The sequence below is a fragment of the Pseudophryne corroboree genome, chromosome 12 (assembly GCF_028390025.1).
Source record: "Pseudophryne corroboree isolate aPseCor3 chromosome 12, aPseCor3.hap2, whole genome shotgun sequence".
NCBI classification, from domain to species: domain Eukaryota; kingdom Metazoa; phylum Chordata; class Amphibia; order Anura; family Myobatrachidae; genus Pseudophryne; species Pseudophryne corroboree.
In genome coordinates this window covers 158,412,996-158,437,950 of record NC_086455.1, presented here as the reverse complement: position 1 = coordinate 158,437,950, position 24,955 = coordinate 158,412,996, and the positions used below count along the sequence as shown (strand labels likewise).

The following is a 24,955-nucleotide window of genomic DNA, read 5'->3' as shown; positions in this document are numbered from 1 at the left end:
CTTCATTGTCTGGCTTTTAAATCTATAATGTCCCCAATTTTGTTCTGTCCATGGAAATGGGGTGTAGCACAACTGGTACAATAAAATCCACAGCAGCGGTAAGCATTCTGAGACTTTTTTTTTTTATGCGGGAACTACAAATCCAAGGATGCCCTGCCTACCTTGGAAGCTCCTGCCATGCTTACATCATCCTTATTGGTTATTTGTAATGTGCAACAATCTTCTGCTACTTTAAATGATCTTTATCGCCGCTGGTTCATAAATAGCCAGTTACCGCATTTCACACATACCCAAACATCGGCAAACGATATATTGTCCAGCGTGTACCCAGCACAGACACGATGTATCTTAGGACAGGTGCTGACACGTTGTTATACTGTGATGATTGCAGTCATTGTTCACACACTGAGCTACAGTTCCCATTGTGTGTGCAGCTCAGCCCACCCCCCACCTGTCTACTCTAAAGCGTCTGACTGCTCCATTGTGACTCTGTGTTTGTCCTGTGATGAAGGGTCTTTGATGTGCCATGGGCCACCCAGCTGAGGACACATGTATGTATGTAGATGGGCTGGACAGGGTCTCCTGGGTTACAGCACAGTCCCCACAAGTAATGTGTTATGTTGGGACAGCAAACAAAGAGCCCTCTGGCTGGATCCTGCTGGAATCCTCCTGCTCTGGTTTCTGGCCTTTGCCAAGTTACTGGGGCCTGGGCACGCGTATATCGGGGGTGAGCGTACATATAGTATGTGTATCGGAGGGTCTGGCACATGTACATCAGGGAGTCTGAGCCTACAGTATGTGTATCGGAGATACAGCATCAGGGGGCTGAGCGCACAAGTGTGTGAGCCTTGTCCTATGTGTGTTACATGCTGTAAGTGTGTGTGAGCCCGGTCGTGTGTTTTACATGCTGTAAGTGTGTGTGAGCCCGGTTATGTGTGTGTTACATGATGTGAGTGTGTGTGAGCCTTGTCCTCTGTGTGTGTTACATGCTGTAAGTGTGTGTGAGCCCGGTCATGTGTGTTTTACATGCTGTAAGTGTGTGTGAGCCCGGTTATGTGTGTGTTACATGATGTGAGTGTGTGTGAGCCCGGTCATGTGTGTGTTACATGCTGTGAGTGTGTGTGAGCCCGGTTATGTGTGTTTTACATGCTGTGAGTGTGTGTGAGCCCAGTTATGTGTGTGTTACATGCTGTGAGTGTGGGTGTGCCTTGTCATGTGTGTGTTACATGCTGTGAGTGTGTGTGTCTTGTCATGTGTGTGTTACATGCTGTGAGTGTGGGTGTGCCTTGTCATGTGTGTGTTACATGCTGTGAGTGTGTGTGTCTTGTCACGTGTGTGTTACATGCTGTGAGTGTGTGTGTCTTGTCATGTGTGTGTTACATGCTGTGAGTGTGCGTGAGCCCAGTTATGTGTGTGTTACATGCTGTGAGTGTGTGTGAGCCCAGTTATGTGTGTGTTACATGCTATGAGTGTGTGTGAGCCCGGTCAGTTGTGTGTTACATGCTGTGAGTGTGTATGTGCCTTGTCATGTGTGTGTTACATGCTGTGAGTGTGTGTGTGAGCCCGGTCATGTGTGTGTTACATGCTGTGAGTGTATGTGTGCCTTGTCATGTGTGTGTTACATGCTGTGAGTGTGTGTGAGCCCGGTCGTGTGTGTGTTATTTGCTGTGAGTGTGTGTGTGTGTGTGTGTGTGTGTGTGTGTGAACCCGGTCATCTGTGTGTTACATGCTGTGAGTGTGTGTGAGCCCAGTCATGTGTGTGTTACATGCTGTGAGTGTGTGTGAGCCCTGTCGTGTGTGTGTTATCTGCTGTGAGTGCGTATGAGACCGGCCGTGTGTGTGTTACATGCTGTGAGCGTGTGTTACATGCTGTGTGTGTGTGTGAGCCCTGTCATGTGTGTGTTACATGCTGTGAGTGTGTGTGAACCCGGTTGTGTGTGTGTTACATGCTGTGAGTGTATATGAGCCCGGTCATGTGTGTGTTACATGCTGTGAGTGTGTGTGAGCCCGATTATATGTGTGTTACATGCTGTGAGTGTGTGTGAGCCCGGTTATGTGTGTAGTATTATTATTATTATTTCTCTATCGTCCTAGTGGATGCTGGGGTTCCTAAAAGGACCATGGGGAATAGCGGCTCCGCAGGAGACAGGGCACAAAAAGTAAAGCTTTAGGATCAGGTGGTGTGCACTGGCTCCTCCCCCTATGACCCTCCTCCAAGCCTCAGTTAGATTTTTGTGCCCGGCCGAGAAGGGTGCAATCTAGGTGGCTCTCCTAAAGAGCTGCTTAGAAAAGTTTAGCTTAGGTTTTTTATTTTACAGTGAGTCCTGCTGGCAACAGGATCACTGCAACGAGGGACTTAGGGGAGAAGAAGTGAACTCACCTGCGTGCAGGATGGATTGGCTTCTTGGCTACTGGACATTAGCTCCAGAGGGACGATCACAGGTACAGCCTGGATGGTCACCGGAGCCTCGCCGCCGGCCCCCTTGCAGATGCTGAAACGAGAAGAGGTCCAGAATCGGCGGCAGAAGACTCCTCAGTCTTCTTAAGGTAGCGCACAGCACTGCAGCTGTGCGCCATTTTCCTCTCAGCACACTTCACACGGCAGTCACTGAGGGTGCAGGGCGCTGGGAGGGGGGCGCCCTGGGAGGCAAATGAAAACCTTTTTTGGCTAAAAATACCTCACATATAGCCTCCGGGGGCTATATGGAGATATTTAACCCCTGCCAGAATCCGTTAAGAGCGGGAGACGAGGCCGCCGAAAAAGGGGCGGGGCCTATCTCCTCAGCACACAGCGCCATTTTCTCTCACAGAAAGGCTGGAGGGAAGGCTCCCAGGCTCTCCCCTGCACTGCACTACAGAAACAGGGTTAAAACAGAGAGGGGGGGCACTAATTTGGCGTTAGAAATATATAAAAAAGATGCTATAAGGGAAAACACTTATATAAGGTTGTCCCTATATAATTATAGCGTTTTTGGTGTGTGCTGGCAAACTCTCCCTCTGTCTCTCCAAAGGGCTAGTAGGTCCTGTCCTCTATCAGAGCATTCCCTGTGTGTGTGCTGTGTGTCGGTACGTGTGTGTCGACATGTATGAGGACGATGTTGGTGAGGAGGTGGAGCAATTGCCTGTAATGGTGATGTCACTCTCTAGGGAGTCGACACCGGAATGGATGGCTTATTTAGGGATTACGTGATAATGTCAACACGCGCCAAGGTCGGTTGACGACATGAGACGGCCGACAAACAATTAGTACCGGTCCAGACGTCTCAAAAACACCGTCAGGGGTTTTAAAACGCCCGTTTACTTTAGTCGGTCGACACAGACACAGACAGGGACACTGAATCCAGTGTCGACGGTGAATAAACAAACGTATTCCTTATTAGGGCCACACGTTAAGGGCAATGAAGGAGGTGTTACATATTTCTGATACTACAAGTACCACAAAAGAGGGTATTATGTGGGATGTGAAAAAACTACCGTAGTTTTTCCTGAATCAGATAAATTAAATGAAGTGTGTGATGATGCGTGGGTTCCCCCCGATAGAAAATATGGGCGGTATACCCTTTCCCGCCAGAAGTTAGGGCGCGTTGGGAAACACCCCTTAGGGTGGATAAGGCGCTCACACGCTTATCAGAACAAGTGGCGGTACCGTCTATAGATAGGGCCGTCCTCAAGGAGCCAGCTGACAGGAGGCTGGAAAAATATCATAAAAAGTATATACACACATACTGGTGTTATACTGCAACCAGCGATCGCCTCAGCCTGGATGTGCAGAGCTGGGGTGGCTTGGTCGGATTCCCTGACTAAAAATATTGATACCCTTGACAGGGACAGTATTTTATTGACTATAGAGCATTTAAAGGATGCATTTCTATATATGCGAGATGCACAGAGGGATATTTGCACTCTGGCATCAAGAGTAAGTGCGATGTCCATATCTGCCAGAAGATGTTTATGGACACGACAGTGGTCAGGTGATGCAGATTCCAAACGGCACAAAGGTGTATTGCCGTATAAAGGAAGAGGAGTTATTTGGGGTCGGTCCATCGGACCTGGTGGCCACGGCAACTGCTGGAAAATCCACCGTTTTTACCCTAAGTCACATCTCTGCAGAAAAAGACACCGTCTTTTCAGCTTCAGTCCTTTCGTCCCTATAAGAGTCATATCTGCCCAGGGATAGAGGAAAGGGAAGAAGACTGCAGCAGGCAGCCCATTCCCAGGAACAGAAGCGTTCCACCGCTTCTGACAAGCTCTCAGCATGACGCTGAGACCATACAGGACCCCTGGATCCTACAAGTAGTATCCCTGGGGTACAGTTTGGAATGTCGAGACGTTTCCCCTGCGCAGGCTCCTGAAGTCTGCTTTACCAAGGTCTCCCTCCGACAAGGAGGCAGTATGGGAAAAAATTCACGAGCTGTATTCCCAGCAGGTGATAATTAAATTACCCCTCCTACAACAAGAAAAGGGGTATTATTCCACACTATATTGTGGTACTGAAGCCAGAAGGCTAGGTGAGACCTATTCTAAATCTAAAAAAATTTGAACACTTACAAAGGTTCAAATCAAGATGGAGTCACTCAGAGCAGTGATAACGAACCGGGAAGAAGGGGACTATCTGGTGTCCCGAGACATCAGGGATGCTTACCTCCATGTCCCAAATTTGCCCTTATCATTAAGGGTACCTCAGGTTCGTGGTACAGAACTGTCACTATCAGTTTCAGACGCTGCCGTTTGGATTGTCTACGGCACCCCGGGTCTTTACCAAGGTAATGGCCGAAATGATGGTTCTTCTTCGAAGAAAAGGCGTCTTAATTATCCCTTACTTGGACGATCTCCTGATAAGGGCAAAGTCCAGGGAACAGTTGGAGGTCGGAGTAGCACTATCTCGGATACTGTTACAACAGCAGGGGTGGATTTTAAATATTCCAAAATCGCAGCTGATCCCGACAACAAGTCTCCTGTGCTTAGGGATGATTCTGGACACAGTCCAGAAAAAGGTGTTTCTCCCGGAAGAGAAAGCCAGGGAGTTATCCGAGCTAGTCAGGAACCTCCTAAAATCAGTGCATCATTGCACAAGGGCCATGGTAAAAAAATGGTGACTTCCTTCGAAGCAATTCCAGTCGGCAGATTTCATGCAAGAACTTTTCAGTGGGATCTGCTGGACAAATGGTCCGGATCGCATCTTCAGATGCATCAGCGGATAACCCTATATCCAAGGACAAGGGTGTCTCTCCTGTGGTGGTTACAGAGTGCTCATCTTCTAGAGGGCCGCAGATTCGGCATTCAGTTTTGGATGTTGGTGACCACGGAGGCCAGCCCGAGAGGCTGGGGAGCAGTCACACAAGGAAAAAATTTCCAGGGAGTGTGATCAAGTCTGGAGATTTTTCTCCACATAAATATAGCTAAGGGTAAATTTATAATGCTCTAAGCTTAGCAAGACCTCTGCTTCAAGGTCAGCCGGTATTGATCCAGTGGGATAAAACATCACGGCAGTCGCCCACGTAAATAGACAGGGCGGCACAAGAAGCAGGAGGGCAGTGGCAAAAACTGCAAGGACTTTTCGCTGGGCGGAAAATCATGTGATAGCACTGTCAGCAGTGTTTCATTCCGGGAATGGAAACTGGGAAGCAGACTTCCTCAGTAGGCACGACCTCCACCCGGCAGAGTGGGAACTTCATGGGGAAGTTTTCCACATAATTGTAAACCGTTGGGAATTACCAAAGGTGGACATGATGGCATCCCGTCTGAACAAAAAACGGGACAGGTATTGCGCCAGGTTAAGAGACCCTCAGGCAATAGCTGTGGACGCTCTGGTAACACCGTGGGTGTACCAGTCGGTGTATGTGTTCCATCCTCTGCTTTTCATACCTAAGGTACTGAGAATTATAAGACGTAGAGGAGTAAGAACTATACTCATGGCTCCGGATTGGCCAAGAAGGACTTGGTACCCGGAACTTCAAGAGATGCTCACAGAGGACTTATGGCCTCTGCCGCTAAGAAGGGACTTGTTTCAGCAAGTACCATGTCTGTTCCAAGACTTACCGCAGCTGCGTTTGACGGCATGGCGGTGGAACGCCGGATCCTAAGGGAAAAGGCATTCAGGAAGAGGTCATTCCTACCCTGGTCAAAGCCAGAAAGGAGGTGACCGCACAACATTATCACCACATGTGGCGAAAATATGTTGCGTGGTGTGAGGCCAGGAAGGCCCCACGAAGAAATTTCAACTCGGTCGATTCCTGCATTTCTTGCAAACAGGAGTGTCTATGGGCCTCAAATTGGGGTCCATTAAGGTTCAAATTTCGGCCCTGTCGATTTTTCTTCCAGAAAGAATTGGCTTCAGTTCCTGAAGTCCAGAAGTTTGTCAAGGGAGTATTGCATATACAACCCCCTTTTGTGCCTCCAGTGGCACTGTGGGATCTCAACGTAGTTCTGGGATTCCTCAAAACACATTGGTTTAAAACCAGTCAAATCTGTGGATTTGAAGCATCTCACATGAAAAGTGAACATGCTCTTGGACCTGGCCTGGACCAGGCGAGTGTCAAATTGGTGTTTTTTTTCTCAAAAAAGCCCATATCTGTTTGTCCATTCGGACAGGGCAGAGCTGCGGACTCGTCCCCAGTTCTCTCCCTAAGGTGGTGTCAGTGTTTCACCTGAACCAGCTTATTGTAGTGTTATTGCGCCTACTAGGGACTTGGAGGACTCCAAGTTGCTAGATGTGGTCAGGGCCCTGAAAATATAGGTTCCAGGACGGCTGGAGTCAGGAAAACTGACTTGCTGTTATCCTGTATGCACCCAACAAACTGGGTGCTCTTGCTTTTAAGCAGACTTTTGCTAGTTGGATGTGTAATACAATTCAGCTTGCACATTCTGTGGCAGGCCTGCCACAGCCAAAATATGTAAATGCCCATTCCACAAGGAAGGTGGGCTCATCTTGGGCGGCTGCCCGAGGGGTTTCGGCTTTACAACTTTGCCGAGCGGCTATTTAGTCAGGGGCAAACACGTTTGTAAAATCCTACAAATTTGATACCCTGGCTAAGGAGGACCTGGAGTTCTCTCATTCGGTGCTGCAGAGTCATCCGCACTCTCCCGCCCGTTTGGGAGCTTTGGTATAATCCCCATGGTCCTTTCAGGAACCCCAGCATCCACTAGGACGATAGAGAAAATAAGAATTTACTTACCAATAATTCTATTTCTCGGAGTCCGTAGTGGATGCTGGGCGCCCATCCCAAGTGCGGATTATCTGCATTACTTGTACATAGTTACAAAAATCGGGTTATTATTGTTGTGAGCCATCTTTTCAGAGGCTCCGCTGTTATCATACTGTTAACTGGGTTCAGATCACAGGTTGTACAGTGTGATTGGTGTGGCTGGTATGAGTCTTACCCGGGATTCATAAATCCTTCCTTATTGTGTACGCTCGTCCGGGCACAGTACCTAACTGAGGCTTGGAGGAGGGTCATAGGGGGAGGAGCCAGTGCACACCACCTGATCCTAAAGCTTTACTTTTTGTGCCCCGTCTCCTGCGGAGCCGCTATTCCCCATGGTCCTTTCAGGAACCCCAGCATCCACTACGGACTCCGAGAAATAGAATTATCGGTAAGTAAATTCTTATTTATTATTATTATTTTTATTATTATTACCAGTTATTTATATAGCGCACACATATATTCCACAGCGCTTTACAGAGAATATCTGCCCATTCACATCAGTCACATGGTGTGTGTGTGTGTGTGTGTGTGTGTGTGTGTGTGTGTGTGTGTGTGTGTGTGTGCCCTGTAATGTGTGTGTTAGATGCTGTGAGTGTGTGTGAGCTCGGTCATGTGTGTGTTACATGCTGTGAGTGTATCTGAGCCTGGTCATGTGTATGTTACATGCTGTGAGTGTGTGTGTGATCCCGGCCGTGTGTGTGTTACATGCTGTGAGTGTGTGTGAGCCCGGTCATGTGTGTGTTCCATGCCGTGAGTGTGTGTGTGATCCCGGCCGTGTGTGTGTTACATGCTGTGAGTGTGTGTGAGCCCGGTCATGTGTGTGTTCCATGCCGTGAGTGTGTGTGAGCCCTGTCGTGTGTGTTTGTTACATGCCATGTCACGTGTGTTATGTGATGTGTTTGTGGTAGAGCCGTGTCATGTGTGTGTTACATATTATGAGTGTGTAAGAACAGTGTCATGTGTATGCTACATGCTATGCGTGGAAAAGCCATCTCATGTATACGTTACATGTTAGCTGTGTCATGCATATGTTGCATGCTGTGAGTGAGCTGGACTACGTGTGCTGTGACACTAAGTGACACTCCAGCTGTATGGGGCACATTAGCAGCTGGCAGGAGGAATGCAATAACAGGTGTGAGGGGAGGGGGGCCGCACTGTGAATCATCACACAAGAGGAGGCGGGGGCGGGAGCTGGGAGTTTCTGGTGTTTTCATGTGGGATATGGGTGAGGGGGCTGTTTATTCTAAGGGTGGGGGTGGGAGCTCCATCAATGGTCTAAACTCATGTGAATAGTTCCTGGACTCTCAGAAGCAGTAACTAAGGAGAAACCATGAGGATCCTCCCAGGTAAGTGACCCTGCAGTCCCTGATCAGTTCACAATACTCCTATAATGCACAAGTGATGTTTATAAATATATAACCTGCTCTCAGTAATTTGTGCATCCCTGGGGACTTCTGATGTGTATGTCGAGGAATAGCACACCCCATACTGGGTATTATTACTGGATTTTGGTGACCTGGATACAAGCCTTCTGCTTTTATATTGTCACAGAACGTCCCTAAGTAATAGCCTGTGAGTTGCAGGAGCTGGTGCCATTCCGGCCACGTAGCCAGCAGATTTACGCTCCAATCATTATAAAGGCAAAACCAGGTATATAACTGTTCTATCCTGTCTTGTGATGCTGAGGATAGTGTATGATGTCACACCTGCTGACACTTATGTGGTTACATGGGATAGTGATACACAGCCAGTCAGATGTATCTATATAATCCCATCTGATATACTGTATGTCATACAGAGAGATAAAGTAGATGGAAATAAAGTATCAGCCAATCAGCTCCTCAACTGTCATTTTTCAAACACAGCATGTAACATGGCAGGAGCTGATTGTCTGGTACTTTATTTCCGTCCACTTTATCTCTCTCTCAAAGACTCAGTAAATAGACCCCATAGAACCCAAAGTTCCAACCAATCAGCTCCTGACATTTTTCAAGAACATGTAACATGACCGAAGCTGATTGGTTGGTACAGTATCCCCCCCCCCCCTTCCCCATAGTCTTCAGTTCCCTGGGCTGCTGTATATGGTAATGGGTATCTTTGTGTGAGAAAACAAAACATCAAAGTATTAATTACAGTATTTAATGGCTAATAAGAGAAAGTGTGATATACCCAGTGTAGGGATCATGCAGTGTGATATACCCAGTGTAGGGATCATGCAGTGTGATGTACCCAGTGTAGGGATCATGCAGTGTGATGTACCCGGTATAGGGATCATGCAGTGTGATATTCCCGGTATAGGGATCATGCAGTGTGATATACCCAGTATAGGGATCATGCAGTGTGATGTACCCGGTATAGGGATCATGCAGTGTGATGTACCCGGTATAGGGATCATGCAGTGTGATATACCCAGTGTAGGGGTCATGCAGTGTGATATACCCAGTGTAGGGGTCATGCAGTGTGATATACCCAGTATAGGGATCATGCAGTGTGATATACCCAGTGTAGGGGTCATGCAGTGTGATATACCCAGTATAGGGGTCATGCAGTGTGATATACCCAGTGTAGGGATCATGCAGTGTGATATACCCAGTGTAGGGATCATGCACTGTGATATACCCAGTGTAGGAGTCATGCAGTGTGATATACCCAGTGTAGGGATCATGCAGTGTGATATACCCAGTGTAGGGATCATGCAGTGTGATATACCCAGTGTAGGGGTCATGCAGTGTGATATACCCGGTATAGGGATCGTGCAGTGTGATATACCCGGTATAGGGATCGTGCAGTGTGATATACCCGGTATAGGGATAATGCAGTGTGATATACCCAGTATAGGGATCATGCAGTGTGATATACCCGGTATAGGGATCGTGCAGTGTGATATACCCGGTATAGGGATAATGCAGTGTGATATACCCAGTATAGGGATCATGCAGTGTGATATACCCGGTATAGGGATCATGCAGTGTGATATACCCGGTATAGGGATCATGCAGTGTGATATACCCGGTATAGGGATCATGCAGTGTGATATACCCGGTATAGGGATCATGCAGTGTGATATACCCGGTATAGGGATCATGTAGTGTGATATACCCAGTGTAGGGGTCATGCAGTGTGATATACCCGGTATAGGGATCATGCAGTGTGATATACCCGGTATAGGGATCATGCAGTGTGATATACCCGGTATAGGGATCATGCAGTGTGATATACCCGGTATAGGGATCATGCAGTGTGATATAACCAGTACAGGGGTCATGCAGTGTGATCACTAATGAAGACCTGGGTTAGCATCTTGACTCTCATGTATAGTCCTCAGTTCTGCATGCCAGGACATGTACGTTACTTCTGTACACAGTCTGGAGAGCAATCATTCAGGCTGTAAGAAAGCAGGACAGAATGTCTGGCTGGGAGGAAATTATGGGGCTTGTAGTTCTACAAAAGTTAGAACCATAGGTTAAAATGATATTGGTCAATTGAATATGTTTAAGTACAAACGTACAACAGAGGCAGATATATGCTATGTGACCTGACATATTATACCTTGCAGGTAAAAAAGGAGAGAATGTCTCTATTGTTGGTGCACTAAGTTACATTAAAATCTAACCTTTATTCGTATAGGTTACAGTCCCTCGACCCGAAATAATAGCTACACACAGAAATACAATGTGAATCTATGTGCTGTATTGTGATGAATGAAACTAAAGACTGTAATTTGTTCAGCCACATAAACGGTGGTGTATGTTATCATAGGAATAGTATCTGTTATATTACTCCTATGGTAACAGATACTACTCCTATGATAACATACACCACCATTTATGTGGCTGAACAAATGATACAACATCAGATAAAGGGCGAGTCTTTATTTTCATTTATCACAATAGAGCACATAGATTCACATTGTATTTCTGTATGTTTGCAAATATTTGTAGCTATTATTTCAGGACGAGGAGACTGTAACCTATACGTATAAAGGTTATATTTTAATTTGATTTAGTGCGCCAAAAAAAGAGACATCCTTTAGTTCTTTTTGCCTGCGAGTAATAATTCTTTCCTCCGGCAGCACCCCCGTATCCTGAATTACATTGAAAAGATGTTATTTGGGGACATTCAAACAATACAACTTTATTGACCTGTGCAGAGGTAAATCCCTTTTCCCTCCCCTAATATCTGATCTCATCTATTATACGTCAGTCATAGCGCTCTGTTTTGTTAGTTATCATGAGACTATGGGGGTAATTCAGACCTGATTGCTGGGCAGCGATTTTTGCAGCCCTGTGATCGGATAGTCGCTGCCTACAGGGGGAGTGTTTTTTAGCTGTGCAAGTGTGCGATCGCATGTGTAGCAGAGCTGTACAAACAGATTTTGTGCAGTCTCTACGCAGCACAGGACTTACTCAGCCGCTGCGATCACATCAGCCTGTTCAGTACCGGATTTGACGTCAGACACCCTCCCTGCAAACGCTTGGACACGCCTGTGTTTTTCCAGACACTCCCAGAAAACGGTCAGTTGCCACCCACAAACGCCTTCTTCCTGTCTATCTCCTTGCGATCGCCCGTGCGTTAGGGAATTTTGCACCATCCCGTCGCTGACCGGTGATCCCCGTTGCTGCGGTCCATCGTGCCTGCACATTGTGGTGCATACGCATGAGCAGTACAGACCTGATCGCAGGCTGTGAGAAAACACAGCCTAACTATCAGGTCTGAATCGGCCCCCCTATTTGCCACATTTGGGGCCTAATTCTGAGTCAGACGCAGCTCGGCGGCACGACTTTCTGCAAGTGCTGCTGCAAAGCCTTTCCTGGTGCGCTGCCTGAGATGCACACTCGGAGCGCCTGGAATCTCTGTCATTTCCATGACCATGTGTCTGTAGAAATTGGTGCATCTGGCACCAACTCTATGGCAAGTGAAGATTCACCTAGCGGAGATAGTCAACAGCAACTTTTCCCACATGTTCTAGGTCGACAGGTCAAAAGGTCGACATGAGTTTGTCATTTTTTTTGGTGTTGTTTTCTCCGTAGAGTGACCGGGAAGCCCAATTAGTGCACCGTGTCCCCTCGCATGGCTCGCTTCGCTCGCCATGCTTCGGGCAGGTTACCGTTTCATTCGTAGTCCACATGGGGGGGGTCATTCCGAGTTGTTCGCTCGTTGCCGATTTTCGCAACGGAGCGATTAAGGCAAAAATGCGCATGGTTCGCAGTGCGCATGCGGTTAGTATTTTACCACAAAACTTAGTAGATTTACTCACGTCCGAACAAAGATTTTTCATCGTTGAAGTGATCGGAGTGTGATTGACAGGAAGTGGGTGTTTCTGGGCGGAAACTGGCCATTTTCAGGGAGTGTGCGGAAAAACGCAGGCGTGTCAGGGAAAAACGTGGGAGTGTCTGGCCGAACGCTGGGCGTGTGTGTGACGTCAAACCAGGAACGAAACTGACTGAACTGATCGCTATTTGTGAGTAAGTCTGGAGCTACTCAGAAACTGCTAAGAAATTTCTATTCGCTATTCTGCTAATCTAAGATTCACTCCCAGAGGGCGGCGGCCTAGCGTGTGCAATGCTGCTAAAAGCAGCTAACGAGCGAACAACTCGGAATGAGGGCCATGGATCGTTAAGTATGAAAAAGTTCAAAAAAAGAAGAAAAAAAATGTGAAAAACGCATGTCGACCTTTTGACCTAGAACATGTCAACCTTGAAAACATGTCGACCTAGTGACTGTCGACCTATAGTGGTCAACCTAAATATTGTCGACCTAGATACTGTCGATCTTCAGACCGGATCCCCTCCGTGCATCTCAGTCACAACTGCGCCTCTGTGAGTGCACACTATGGGGTAGATGTAAGAAGGGTCGTTTTGGGGGAGAAGCGGTATCAGCGCCGTTATCTGGGTGATACCGCTTCTCCCCCAATGTATGAAGAAGAAGTGCGCAAGGTGAAGCGCCCCTGTCTATATCGGCGCCGCTATCTACAACGATCAAAGCGCTCAACTCCGTGAACATCGTCATTACCTGCGACTCAGGCCCTTAGTTACCAGTAGGGATAACCTGGTGAGATTTATGTCTGGAAGAAACCAGATATCTTCCAGTATATTACTGTATGTAAGACCCCCACATGCTGATTCCGCTCTCTATGGCAATGAATCTTTATCATTTGTGTCTTGCACCCTCAGAGATACGCAGGAAAATAAACGGAGATTCCTCAGCGTAATAATGGGTATGTATGCTGCTGGACGTGGCGGTGTTGTACGGCAGCATGTCACGGAAAACCGATGTCCCCCTCAGGATTTAGACTCGCTGATCTTTATTATATGTATTTTACTACTTGTCAGGGACACCATTAGGGGGGGACTGCTGGGACTGGGGTCCCGGGCCGGGACAGAGAAGGGGGCACACCCTGCCCCTGTGTAGCCTGGTGTGGCCAATAAGCAATAACCCCCACTGCGAGCACCCAAAAAGGGGGCATGGCCGAATGGGGATGGCATGTCCTCGCTAGAAGTCTCACAATGACATCATTGTGGGGGTGTGGCCTCACAGGAAGTCTTAGGTTTACGTCACTCTGGGGTCACACCTCCCTCCCAGAGTTCCTGCATGGGTTATAATTGCAGCATCAAAGAACGTCCAGGCATCAAAGACAGGTGAGAACAGCACCACCCTGCAACCAAGGGGCACCCTGTGCACACCCCAATCACCCCGCACATGTACAGTAGCTTCATCCATACTTTACATTCTTTACTCTGGCATGTGTCATGTGTGTGTCTCCATTACATGTCGGGGGGTAGGGGGCTGACAATTTTTTCAGTCCCAGGCTCCACAATTTCTGATGGTGGCCCTGCTAAACGTTTTACTCTTTACACCCCTGCCTCCTTGACTTGCTGCCCTACACCTATGAAACTCTTTCCCACAATATATTAGACTGTTCACCAACCTCCAATGCGGCAAACGCACTTGGCCAACAGAGCATTCCTCCCTCACTTCACTGTATCAGCACCTTTTTGACCGACATTGGGGGTCATTCCGAGTTGATAGCATGCTGCAACTTTTTGCAACCCGTGCGATCAACTAGATGCCGCCTATGTGGGAGTGTATTTTTGCATAGCAGGGCTGCGATCGCTTGTGCAGCCGAGCTTTGCAAAAACATTTTGTGCAGTTTAGGAGTAGGTCTGGACTTACTTACCCACTGCGATCACTTCAGCCCGTCAGGTCCCGGAATTGACGTCAGACCTCCGCCCTCCAAACGCCTGGACACGCCTGCGTTCAGATCACCACTCCCCGAAAACTGTCAGTTGACGCCCGGATCCGCACCTGCCTGTCAATCTTCGTGTGTTAGCCGCTGCTAGCGCTTTCGTCATAGGACTCGTCGCTGCCGGGCAACGACGCACCTGCGCATTGCGGCCGCAGCACATGTGCAGTTCCGACCTGATCACACGGCTGCGAAAAAGAGCAGCGTGCGATCGGGTCGGAATGACCCCCATAGTTCTTGCGGTGTCTGAAACGTCGTCTGAGACACTGACCTTAAAGGCTGATGAGTTTGTCCTTCCAGTAACAAGGAAACATTACCATCATGTCATTTATACGGTCTCATTGGCTGCAGAAAGGATGAGAAATCTTACAGACTTTCTGAGCTGCAGAGCAGTGATCTGGAAGTGGCTGCATTCCGAGTATATGACCTGTCTGTCTGTAGTACAGCAGGTGTCTGTCTGGGGAAGGGGACCTACATATAGCTGGGTGTTCCCCCAGGTATGTCTGCCGCTGTTTATGATCTGCCAGTGTCAAGGTTGTGTCTGCTCAGAGTTTTTCTCTGTGTTATTTTTTAACTTTTTCAGAGCCTCCTCCTCTTCTCTTCATTATTTACCAGATTCATTTCTCTTCATCCTAATCTCCCACTCCCTCCTGTTAGTTTATACCTTTAGCTGCTACAGTATTATTAATATTATTATCATTTATTTATATGGTGCCTTGCAAAGTACAGTAGCAGAAACCGTGCAAACAAAACTAGGAAAAAGTACGTCAGACTCGCAGTACAAAACAATGCAGCCCAGGGGATACGACCCAAAAGGGTGCTGCACTGTAGCGAGTTTTTCCACATTTTACAGATGCTTCAAGATCTGCACATGCGCAGATTTTGGGACGTGATAATGCTAGAGTGCGGCGTTAGGAAGCGTTTCAGAAAACACGGACGTGTCGGCCCTGTTTTCTGTGCATGCTGAAGCCAGTGGCCGCATCCTCGGACTAGCTACTAGTCAGGCAGTGTGATTTCACTGTACATCTTGAGTACCCCAATGATTACTCAGATGTCCGATGGTCACGCAGTTGATTCACTTCTGTGTATTCGGGCGCATAGCAGATCAGACAAGCCTTGCGTGTATTTACTTAGGGGGGCGTCTATTTACAAAGTCGCAGCGAATGAGCTATAGCGCCTATCTCTGAATCGGCCCTATAATACCCAAAAACCCAGAGGTTTGGTGCCATTGTGGGCGGGGGGGGGGGGGAGGAGATGATGAGAAGGAGGGAAAAGCACTTGAGGGAACAGGGCCATGCTTATGAGAGCTTACAGTCTAAAGGTGAGGCGCAGACAGGGGTGACACATAGGGGAGAGAGAGAGAGACCTATTGTAGTTTATTTACATAAAACACTCAACTTATTCCATGACACCCTATACCGGGGGAGGCATTACATGTGCAAGGGAATGTAAATGCTAGAGAAATGCCCAAGAGCTTGCAATCTATATACTAAAGCAGTCAGAGTGGAGATGTATAGATAGATGGATTTTCCTCCCACTCCCTCTTTCATTATTGTCTGCAGTTTCTGCCCTTCCCACACACAGATGAAAGTGAGTAAATCCTCCCCTGAATGACAGGCTCCTTGCTGAAGCATGCACAGTACATATCTCACCTCACTGGCAAAGTGCAGAGCTTGGAGGAGACAGCCACACTATAGGGTGAGTGCAGCTGCTATTTCTGCCCTTCTCCTCCTGCCTGATGTCTTGCAGAAGCTGTGTCTTTGGTGGTCGTGCTGTGGAAGGGGGGGGGGGGGGGTTGCTGGCTGGGGAGATGTAGTGGTGCTAGTGGGGAGCCGGGGTGTTCTATGAGAACAGAAGTTGTAACCCAGGTGAGCGAAAGTCCCTCTGGGTGAGTCTTCAGGAGGTCAGGGCATGTTCTGTTAACCTCTTGCTGCCCAGGCTTCATGGCAAAAGTTGTATCATTCATAAAACTCTCAGTCATTTTCTGTTACAGACTAGATTTATGTAGCACAACTTATGTGTGTAAATCAGTTCCGGGTTGTGCACCTCTGTTGTATAGGACACAATCAGTGTGTCACTTATATATGGCCATTAGATGGCTAGGTTTTGGGTGCAGGGATTTGTATCTCAGCAGCATATGTTGTTAGTGTATATGGAAATATATGTATATTGCTATCCATCTGGTGTCCCAAATGCTGTCATCCCACACTAATGTGTGTTAGGCAGACACTCTGCAGCTTGACGGCTTACACAAGGGAGAGTGTTTAGAATCTAAGTACATCTTGCTGCGCAGATAGATTGTAAGTTCTTCAGCCTACGGATGCATCTCATCGACTGTACGTCCAGATAGGGAATATTTGATGGAAGGTGACTGTGACAGCAGATAAGGAATTTCATACACTTTTTATATTTCACCCACCGCTTTCATTGTACATCTCTGTGGAATATGTTTGTGCTATAACCAGATATGATCAGAATAATAGGACAAGGGCTTTTCCCCTTTGGTTGTTAGGCCACTGTGAGTGTAGATTGAGGCTGGCTGGACTTGTATATCCTGAGGCCGCATTGTTCCGCTGTTGGGTGCGTAAGCCAGAGATTCAGCTCCGGAGGGTCTGCGTGTCGGATTTATGTTTCTATAGCAAAGATCCGCACACCAGAAAAACCTGTTTTCTTTGTTTCTTCAAGCATAACTGTGAATACTTTAAAGGGGAACGACACCAAAAATGGTATGTTCTTAGTAACTTTTACATAGTAAGTCCATCATCTGCTAAGCTGCATTCTTCATACTTAATGTTAAAGCACAGCCATCATGCAGCCTATAAATTCACTAGGAGCCAATGACATCACTGACAGTGCAGCCTATCCAGTGACTAGGAGCCAGTGACATCACTGAGAATGCAGCCTATACATTCACTAGGAGCCAGTAACATCACTGAGAGTGCAGCCTATCAATTCAATAGGAATCAGTGACATCACTGAGAGTGCAGCCTATCCAGTTACTAGAACCAGTGACATCACTGAGAGTGCAGCCTATCCAGTTACTAGAACCAGTGACATCACTGAGAGTGCAGCCTATCCAGTCACTAGGAACCAGTGACATCACTGAGAGTGCAGCCTATCCAATCACTAGAAGTCAGTGACATCAACGAGAATGCAGCCTATCCAGTCACTAGAAGCCAGTGACATCACTGAGAATGCAGCCTATCCATTTACTATAGCCAGTGACATCACTGAGTATGCAGCCTATCCAGTCACTAGAAGCCAGTGACATCACCGAGAATGCAGCCTATCCAGTCACTAGAAGTCAGTGACATCACTGAGAATGCAGCCTATCAATTTACTCATAGCCAGTGACATCACTGAGAATACAACCTATACATTTACTAATAGTCAGTGACATCGCTCAGAATGTAGCCTATCAATTTACTAATCACCAGTGACATCACTGAGAATGCAGCCTAACCATTCAATAGGACCCAGTGACATCACTGAGAATGCAGCCTAACCATCCAACAGGAACCAGTGACATCACTGAGAATACAGCCTATCCATTTACTAGTAGCCAGTGACATCACTAAGAATGTAGCCTATCCATTTACTAATAACCAGAGACATCATTGAGAATGCAGCCTATCCAGTCACTAGGAGCCAGTGACATCACAGAGAATGCAGCCTATCCATTGAATAGGAATCAGTGACATCACTGAGAGTGCAGCCTATCCAGTCACTAGGAGCCAGCGACATGACTGAGCCATGAGGCATAAAGTTACGTCACTGTATTCTGCTGCCTCCACCGTGAAGGCGACTGGTGCACGTTAATGCAACAGGTTGTAACTCGCAGCAACTGTGCCTAACAGCAGACCAGGCAGAGATGTTTGTGAAAGTGTTGGGTGAGCAGAAAAATAATAGACATAACATTCTGGTACATGTCTATGTGGTAACTGCAGATTACAAGTGTAAACCTAGTTATGCTGCACTCGCACCAGGGTTATGTCACCTCTGCATTAAATAATTTTAGTTTTTTCCCCCACCAACCCAATTTTGGGTATCCAGGGAATCTTGGTATTGAGCATTTATCAATGCCGAAGCCAGGGATTGAAAAAAAACCCCGGGATCGTCCTCCTCAGCTGAACGGGTCCCGGCAGCTCCTGAGATGAATTGAATCTGCCCCTTAGTGCACTGGTTCTCAAACTGTGCTCCGCGACACCCTAGGGTGCCTCAGGACACTTGCAGGGGTGCCTTGGATCGAATATACACACAATTTACTTAATTTAATCATTGTTTCTAAATTTCTCATTAAGAAACTTTTAGCCTAGGGGTGCCGTGGCAAAAATTCTGAGGCTCTAGGGCGCCGTGATTCAAAAAAGTTTGGGAACCACTGACTTAAAGTATTAAAGGTTTATCCTACATTGCCGAATAGAAAGACATGGGCACGATAACGCGTGTGCGCACATATACGCCTGTATCTGCAAGTGCAGCTTGTTCATCTCTGCATTAGTCCCAAGATGTCTACGCACGCTGGATGAGTTGTTCTGCTAGTTAAAGGGAGCATGAGAAAGTGTATTAAGAGTGAGTTCTGCTAACCTGTTCCCTGCGCTGCAAGAGAATAGGGAGAATAACAGGACGTTTTCCTCCACCCAGACCAGACCGTATGGAGGTGCCACAATCTGTGTGAAAGTTCCACCTTTAGTAAACTGTACAACACCCAGAGTCCAGGTTTCTGCGTACTCCCAGCCGCTATGGAATGAGGGTGGGGGTAGTAGTGTGCAGGGTTTGTACATAGCACGTGATATGACACCCACGACTAAAGCTAGATACACATTAGACAGATAAGAGGAAAGATCCATAATTTATTTTCTCTGACAGCTGAAATGACTCTATGGACAGGCTGGGGGTGATTCAGAGGTGGACGCAGTAGCGGCTGCAACTTATGTCACACCCGCTACGGTGTCGCTTTGTTAATACCATAGCCGATGAGCGTCCTCTGGAGATGCGGCACAAATCCCCCAGTGTGTGTACTGTGGGCCTAATTCAGACCTGATCGCAGCAGCAAATTTTGTTCTCAAATGGGCAAAACCATGTGCACTGCAGGGGGGGCAGATGTAACACATGCAGAGAGAGTTAGATTTGGGTGGGGTGTGTTCAAACTGAAATCTAAATTGCAGTGTAAAAATAAAGCAGCCAGTATTTACCCTGCACAGAAACAATATAACCCACCCAAATCTAACTCTCTCTGCACATGTTACATCTGCCCCACCTGCAGTGCACAAGGTTTTGCCCATTAAAGAAAAAATTTGCTGCTGCGATCAGGTCTGAATTAGGCCCTAAGACGGATCTCCATGCAATTTCGATCTGTGTCCCCTGGCGGAAAATATCGGGATGCATGTGCGGTGGTAAAACATTGGGCAACTACGCCCATCTCTGAAACACCCGCGCAGTTTTCTGTATATACTCTATTACCGCCTAGTCTGTCTTTAGACGCATAATTGGCCGCGCCATCGGCTCTTGCACCAACCATATGTCAGGTGCAGTGTCTCTGAGTATGGCCTCAGGGGCAGCAGCTGGTGGCCCCAGGACACAGAAGGTGTCACTGGCACATCTGCCCATGTGATGGACTTATTTTGCCCGCCAGGAACGCCTAACAATTTGACGCCCCATTTTTAATACAGTCTGTCTCGTTTGCAAAAGCGTCTTTGTAACGCATGCACCATAGGAGTCTTCGGAACTTTTTGTTCCTGCGCAGTAATCGCTCGTCTGTGTGAACTTCGGCATGGCGTGCCGGCTGCATGCGCCTATGAATTCGATAATGCACGCCTCATTTAAAATGAATGATATTAAGTAAGAACAAGTAAGAAGCTTTCCCAGGTGTATTTATTATCTAGTAATTCAGACATCTAAGGAGTGTATTTAACAATGAGTGATATTCTTGTTATCACTCGTTCCGAATGATAAATGATGCCCCCAGCCAATCAGCTACACTGCAGGTGTAAGTGTGGATGGTGGATGCTATGGTGCACTGATGGTGGGCTGTCTGTTAGCACTGGCGGTCCTGGGGAGCACAAAGTGGGAATCTCAGGGCTTGCACACACTAGTGCACAAGGGTTGTTATAGGGGGCAGATGTATTAAGCCTGGAGAAGTGATAAAGTGGAAGGTGATAATGCACCAGCCAATCAGCTCCCATCTGCTATTTTTCAAACCCAGCCTGTAACTTGACACTTAGGAGCTGATTGGCTGGTGCGTTATCACCTTCTACTTTATCACTTCTCCAGGCTAAATACATCTGCCCAATGGTTCTTTAGCTGGCAGGGTATTCTAAGACTTGTAGTTCCACAGCAGCTGGATAAGCTGCAGGTTGAAAATAGCCACCACCTACTGACTGTTTTGATGGCTGTGCCTCATTAGGTCATTGAGACGTCAGGTACAGAAATGTTTATCTCCTGTCTGGATTACAGTAACTTCCATCAGCTACAGACGTGTCCTCATACCTCTAGCCCCAATACTCCACGCAGCGCGAGATACCTGACGCGAGTGACCCACCAGGTCCCGTGCAACCCAGCGGACGCACGAGGAGACTGTGCTGAGTAATGTGATATATGACACTTGTATATTGGGGGTCATTCCAAGATGGTCATTAAATCTAGCACAGCTACGATCATTCACACTGACATGAGGGGGGACGCCCAGCACAGGGCTAGTCCGCCCTGCATGCCAGTGCCGGTCCCCCCCCCCGCAGAAGTGCAAAGGCATCGCACAACGGCGATGCCTTTGCACTTCAAGAGTAGCTCCCGACCAGCGCAGCTTTAGCGTGCTGGCCGGGAGCTAATCACCGCTCCCTGGCCCACAGCGGCTGTGTGTGATGTCACGCAGCCGCTGTGGCCCGCCACGAAACGCAGCCGCTGTGGCCCACCCACGAAACGGCGGCCAAATGGCTGCGTTCCACCCCCCCAGTCAATCAGGTATAGGCGATCGTAGCGGTCCGACGGCCGAAGGCCGCCTGGCATACGCCGGCGCACTGTGGCGCCGACATATGCGCAGTTCTGACCCGATCGCACCGCTGCGATAAACTGCAGCGTGCGATCAGGTCAGAATGACCCCCATTGTGCGTGTGACTGAGTCCGTATAGGGAGCAGAACAGAACGTGTATTGGAAAAAAGCTGCGGCTACTACATTGTAGCACTTCATATACAGACTCCTAGCACACAGATAAATAAGTGTGATATATCACATTACTCAGCACAGTCTCCTGGTGCGTCCTCATCGCATTGTGTTGCAACTTAGATGCATTTTTGGTCAAAGATGCAGAAAAGATGCCAGACGCCAGCAGTGTCTCAAGGGACCTGGCGCGCAGAGAGGGGCTGTTTGGTGTGACTGCAGCAATGACGCATGAGTACACATCTGTAAATGTTTTATCTTGGGAATAAACATCAGCCACATTTTATAAAGGAAAATAGTGTCAATGGATTAATAAGAGAATAATCTGCAGTCGTGAGGGATATTGTTGACTAATATCATATATAATGACAAAAGAGGCACATGTATTGCCAGACAAAATGTATTAAAATGAATTCATTGCTGTCACATTTACAGACAAATTCGATTTTTGTTGTTGTCGTTTTAGCCCATGGAATCTCCATAAATCTCATGGTAGGGAAATGTCGCCACTAATATTCAACCTACAAACTTCTGTCCTGATCTTTCCTCCTCCTCTCTCATGTTGTGAAGTGCTGGGTTTCCACAAACACGTGTGTAGAGTACACGCGGCACAGGCTGGGGAGCGCCAGTTGTTATGTCTGCGCTGTGCGAGCCCCCATCGCCCTGTCTGTAGCATGTTCTGTCTTGTCTCTGACGACACCTAACTCAGCAGCGGGCCAGGTTTTCCAGGAGGGGGGAAGGATAGACACGGGACAGATTGTCTTCCAGGTGCTTCAAATGCAGGAGATAATTACAGTACAGTGTAGGAGAGAACTCGGCTCTTATATAGTATACTGGGAAGTTATGTGAAAGAGCACAGCTCACTAACCAACGTGTGCCCAAGGACAGGGACCACTGCAGATTAGCACCCCCTCCGCCAGACAGTTCTGGCCCCTCCTTGAGAGTCTGTCCATTGTAAACTGACCTTGTAGGAGAGACAAGAAAATTGGTTGCTCTGGACTGTGCTACAAAGTAAGTATTAAAGATTCCTCCCTGCTGTCAGCGACTATGGGAACCACATAAGGACCTCTGAAAGCAGGTAGAGGCCGTAACATAGAACATATTAGGGCTTGGTCATGATGCATGCAATGGATACAGTGGTCAGCCAATCAGGTGATGTGGTCACTGAACACCTCAGAAACCACTAGATCTCAGGCATAGCTGCAGTCCTCCAACCAATGGAGTCTTCAGGGTACTCCAGTCCTCCAGCACCAAGATCTCCAGGATAGATGCAGCCCGCAGTCTATAAGATCTCCAATGTAACTCTAGTCCTCCAGCTCTTGAGATCTCTAGGGTAACTCCAGGCCTCCAGACCATAAAATCCCCAGATAATGTCCAGCCCATTATATCTCCAGGGAAACTCTAATCCATAAGACCTTCATGTAGCTCCAGCCCAGCACCAAGGTCTCTAGGATAGATTTAGGCCTCAGTCCATAAGATCTTCAGTGTAACTCCAGTCCTCCAGCTCATGAGATCTCCAGGGTGACTCCAGACCATGAGATCTCCAGATAAGTTCCAGTCGTCCAGCCCCTGTGATCTCCAGGGAAACGCCAATCCATGAGACCTTTAGGTAGCTCCAGTCCTCCGGCATCAACATCTCCAGAATAGATCCAGACCTCAGCCCTTATGACCTCCTGGCAAACTCCAGTCCTCCAGCCCATGAGATCTCCAGGGAAACTCTAGCCCAATGGGGAGGTGGGGAGGGGGATTAATTTCATGAAGCAGTGGGCCTGGTGATAATCCGTTGTTTTCCTAATGGGTGCAGGTGCCAACTACTTATCATGCTTGTTGGGGCCAGATGCACCGGGATTAGCCGTGTAAAGCACAGTATTGGGCACGCTGCTGAAGTGGCATTTTTGGCGTCCAAAAGTCCAACTCTTCAGGAGGCGACAGCAGGAATAATTGGCGCCAGCGGTATATACGCTCATCAGCACAATTGAATAGCTCCAGTCATTTTAGATGGGCGCTCAAAAACAACTGAATACCCCCAAATGAGACCTCCAGGTATATCCAGTCCATGTGATCTTTGTGGTAGCTCCAGTCCTCCATCGCTGTAAGTTCTCTACTCCATGCTGAGAAAAAACATGGTCTGGCACACATTATCGGGTGATGGGATGGGGTCAGAGGGGCGACAGGAGCTAAGAAGGAGGCTATTATATCACAATGGACAATCTCTTTTATTTTGCAGAGTACTAGTTACAGCTCAGGAGCAATAAATTATAATTTTAAAACAAATAATGACGTTTTACAGCTGACTATGGGACTCGGGTGGTACCAGTGACCGCATGCCAGTAATTACTTACTGACTGAAGTCACTTGTTGGATGGAAATGCTGCCATTTGGCACAAGGAGAAGCTGGTGACATCATAGATGAAACAGTGATATCACTGGGCAGGCGAGGATATACTTGCAGCTGTGTGTCTGTACTTTGGACTTGCTAAAGGTTTTCAGTGGAAGCTCTGCCCAGCCAGTTGGGATGGGGCCCCGTTAACCCTTTTACTGCCAGGCTAGAGATGTGTTACTTGTGGCAGTGCTGCCATAGGATCACAATAACCAGAAGGAATGGCTGGTCACGTGGAGAGGCCCCTCAGATGGAGAGGATGACTCAAATAAGTAAATAAATCTCAGTGGGGTTAATGATTAAATGAAACAGGGTGCGGGCTGGTAACACTGTCAGAGGAGAATGTCTATAGGACTATAGGCACCATATGAATCAGAGAAATGCTACTGTAGCTAGTTTCATGTTTAGTTTTCAAGGTCTCTTCACACTCACTAAGGGCCATTTATAAACGTGGAAAACTGCACCCACGTAACAATATTATATTTCTGCATGTAGGCTTTAAAGAGTTAAAATGCCTGATAGCACCACAGGGCTACATCCTTTATTCATGCATATTGGCGCTGATTTAGCACTGTACGCTGAAGTGCGGAAATCGCTTTTTGGCACACGATCGAGCTCCGGCGTGGGGGCAGCGTTGCAGCGATATGGGGGTGGCATTGTGGCGTGGTCTGAACCTGTTGTAGGGTGGGCCGCGCCAGCTGCATGACGTGACACACAGTCGCTGCGACCCAAAATATGGCAGCTCAGCGACTGCCTGGCTCCGAAAGCAGGGGGCTACCCTTAAGATGCAAGCGCATTAGTGTTTAGCGATGCGCTCGCATTTTAGCGCGGGGGGGGGGGGGGGCATGGCATGCAGGGCGGCTTTGCCCTGTGATGGGCGGCCCCCCACATGCTAGAGAGGTGAGTTGTACTTTTGCGATTTCTCACAAGACTATAACTCATGCTGAATTAGGTCCATTGATCTGCTTTCTCCT

General features: G+C 47.8%; 1 protein-coding gene across 2 annotated transcripts in view; it reads left to right on the top strand.

Moving 5' to 3' along the window:
- The window catches only part of STON2 (stonin 2), a 102,276-nt gene that overhangs the window by 29,783 nt on the left and 47,538 nt on the right, over positions 1–24,955 (top strand). The window lies entirely within an intron of this gene.